Genomic DNA, 4021 nt, shown 5'->3' on the forward strand with positions numbered 1-4021 from the left:
ACAAGGAAACCAGAGCACTTTCTTTTACTTGCAGCAGACACTAGGGATGTGTGCGTGTGCAGACTCAAATATTTTAATTACTTTTTTTTTTTTTTTTTTGGCTGAACATACCAGTGCAGTCAAGTTATCTTTGGTTTCCAACACTTCCAAGAAGAATTTAATGTCTTTAGTTTTTCCCTCTGTCTAGATGGAAGAATCCAAACAAAAGCCCCATCTTCCCATCTGCCTTCAGTGATCTCAACATACCTCTGCTTCTCCAGATCCTCTACAACGAGGAGACGATCGTCCTGTCACATAAATATGTAATAGGTATCTAAACTCCCAGTATACTCAGTGAAGACCCAGTTAAGGGAATCTAGAAGGTGATACATCTACTATAAAAAAGGCCCATATAGCTGGAGAGAATTAGAAACTCAGGGAAGATGAATTTCACCAGCGTGACTGCAGAACTGTGCTGATACCAAAGGGAGGGCAGGGCTGGTGAAGGTGAAGCTAAAATGTGCTTTTGCGCACATAAGATCTAGGTCTTCCAAGTGGAAAGTGGTAGCAGGAAACAGATGGGAAGTGATACCGTGTTAGTGGGTCTCTCAAAGAGAAACCGAAGCTCTATGTCTTTGGCATAGATGTTGGCTCACTGGAGGAAACGAGCAGGCTGTTTGGCAAAGAACAGGGAGAGGTGATGGGTAGCTACATGAACACGGGATCATTCGTGATGATGGAGTGCCAATCCTTGCCACAATACATTTCTGTCACTGGATTGACTTTGCATCCAGCTGTTTTGATGTATTTTGTGGTACAGATCAAGGTAACATCTAGGTACTATTGCAGACATTCCCTTTGACAGTGATGACCTTTCATACAGCACAAAGATATGTTCTGGCAGAGCAGAGTGTAACTATTGACGTGTTTCTGCCATATAAAAAAAATGTTTTCCTTTAATCATGACCAAGGAAGGAAGCAGAGTTGTTTAGCAAATAAACAAGATCACCCTGCTCTTAGCTGGGAATAAATACGTGTACTCCTGGACTGTGTTCCCAAAGTGGGGTAATCTTTTGTAGGGGATGCAGGGTGCAATCTTTTATAGGGACGACACCAGGGAAATTTATTTTGAATGCTCACCGATGTGTGGCAAATAACTCTTGGTCTCCAGAGGTATTTTTACCAGCCCCAGGCATAAGACTTAGCAATGGTTTGGTAGATGGGGAGGTGATTAGCAGCCATCAAATGGGACTGTGGGCAAGAAAATTATCTTAAGACTTCTTTGAAAAATGGTGACAGAGTATTGCTGAAGGCTTTCAGTACACTGCTGATTACTGCCATGCTGAAGGTGGCAGCTGGCTTATATCTTATCATTTGTTGTCTGTTTGCTTGTTTATTTGTTTGTTTTCTAGGTACATTAAAATCTTTATGGTAGGAAGTATCAACCTGAAAAAGGCTGTTGTTATCAATGGGTGGAGAAGACTGTGAGCACAAAGCTTCCTGACCTAAGATTAAGCATCTTAACGGAGACCAGTGGCTGAAATAGAGTTGGGAAAGATCATACTCAGCCTAGGTACTTCACTTCAAATGTGGCAGATTTCATGGCTACTATTTCATGAGAGCTGGATCTGCAGCTGAATTTCTCCTGTGACCAGCCAAGGAGGTATGGCCAAGACAAGGTCATCTGTCCCCTGTCCCCTGTTACAAGTAGTTCTTCCAACCAATTTGCTCTTGAAAATATCTGCCTAAAACAGTGTGAGAATGCAGTGACCCACTAGGACAAAAATTGTGAACAATATCATGTTGTATCCAAAAATCCCAGAAAACTATGGCAACTCGTTTGGTATTTTGAAGTTTGTATGTACTCTGCTGTTTTGGTAGAGACCTTGCAAGCTTCAGCCTATACTTGAGTTTCAAATCTTTGTATTTTATTTTTCTCCATCTCTTTCAGTGCTTTGAGGAGCCATGCATGGTGCTGGAATAATGCAGCGTCTGTCTCCTCATGATGTTTTTGTTCCTCGCTGATGGAAATACCATGAAAAAAATGCATCTCAAATAATCTTAGCTTCATAAATGGCTCATTGAAATATTTAGAAACACCATAGAACCAGAAGCACAAACAATAAGATCACTATTTTTTACGCACTGGCAGTGCAGGATATTTGGGTTTATTTGAGTTCCTGCGGAATCATTTTCATTGCCCAAAAAACCTGTTTGCAGCTTACTAAAACTGCTCTGTGACAGTCCTTAAAAAGAGATGAAACAAACATGTTACTGGTGTCCTGAAACAAACTAAGATTATAAGAAGGTGGTGTTGGAAAAAAAAGCAGGAACTTGCAATTGCCAATTCTCCCATTTCTACGATTGGTCCTACTAAAAGAAATGGGGTCTGAGCAGTTATTTGTTCTGATTCCCTGAAACCAGAGAAATTCAGTTTATGATGATCTGCTCTTTTACCTCAACCTTTGGTATATTCTTTGGCAGAAGAGAAAATAACGTTCTTAATTTTCTTTTGGCATGTGCCACGTTCCAGCTTTTGTGGTCCTAGAAGCACACCAAAGAGCTCTGGATACATGCCTGCTTTTCTGTGGGGAAGCAGAACTTCTGCAGTTCAAACCATTTTTTCCCCTTTATCCTTCTCAAGAACATTTCTATGGGCCAAGAAAGCTCAGACAAAACTGCCAGGAACCTGTTATGGTAGGAATGTGTTATCAGCCACTGCTATTCAGGGTTTATCACTGTTAGACTTGAACACTGTGAATGATGACAGATCTTCCCTATTTCTTTCAGTCAGCAATGCCAAGGCATCACCAGAGAGGTATTATTTGTTCTTAACACATTTTCTGTGGTTTTAATCTTAGCAAAAATCCTTCAGGGAGGTTGAAGAGGTTATGTATTATGATCTTGCATTTCCTCCAGGGCTAATAACAATTTTAGATTTAATCTACCTATCTAGTCTACTACACCTTGAACAAGGTATTGCATGGTGTGAGATGATATCTGCTATTTAGAAACATAGCTATGAACTGAGTGATATAAAGTGGAATGTTCTGAAACTGTCCATTTTCCCCCAGTGTCCTGCTCTTCAGTCATTAGTGTGAGCTCTTTTTCCTAAGAGAAAAAAAAATCAAGTATTAACCTTAATGTCTCACTGAAACATGGAGCAGATCAACCAGAAAGTCTACACTCAGACCCAGCAGCCAGTAGCATGAGGCTGGTGGTAACTGGGGGTTGGCCTCTTCTCACAGATTACTAGCGATAGGACCAGAGGGAATGGCCTCAAATTGTGCCAGGGGAGGTTCAGGTTGGAAATGAGGAGACATTTCTCAGGAAGAGCAGTCAGGCACTGGGACGGGTTGCCCAGGGAGGTGGTGGCATCACCATCCCTGGGGGTGTTCAAGGAGAGGTTGGACGTGGTGCTTAGGGACATGGTTTAGTGGTGACATTGGTGGTAGGGGGATGGTTGGACCAGATGATCTTGGAGGGTTTTCCTGCCTTAATTATTCTAGGATTCCATGATTCTAGGACACAGCTCCCTGAGAAGCCATCCACTGGCTCTGTAGGCTCCTCACATTCTCCCATATGTGGAGCAAACTCCTGGCTAGCTTATCTCCTTCCCAAACTGAGGCCAGCCTGTGATGTGAGGCACCAGCACTGAGCAGCGGCTGGTTCATTAATGCTTGCCACAGGGCTAATAGCTCACCCACATCGTAAAGATGACATAGACTAAACCACTCAAGTGATTTAGAATGCCCTCGATCTGTGATTCAACCAGTTCATTGAGAGGTGATTTCTAGGTACTTTGAAAGGAAACAAGCAGTCAACAAAAGAAAGTCAACCAGACCGAAGTATTTTTGGAGGTAATGTTTACCTTTGGAACGCAGCAGTAAAAGTTAAAAAAAAAAAGCCACAGAAAATCTAAAATCATGAGTTGAGAATGTACAAAACAATGTCATAATAAAAAGAAAATTGCTTTACAAAGTTTAAATTCATTTTGAAACAGTAAACACGTATGAAAGCATGGAAAATCTAAAATAAGGTT

Source organism: Oxyura jamaicensis, chromosome 2 (assembly GCF_011077185.1).
Source record: "Oxyura jamaicensis isolate SHBP4307 breed ruddy duck chromosome 2, BPBGC_Ojam_1.0, whole genome shotgun sequence".
NCBI classification, from domain to species: Eukaryota; Metazoa; Chordata; class Aves; order Anseriformes; family Anatidae; genus Oxyura; species Oxyura jamaicensis.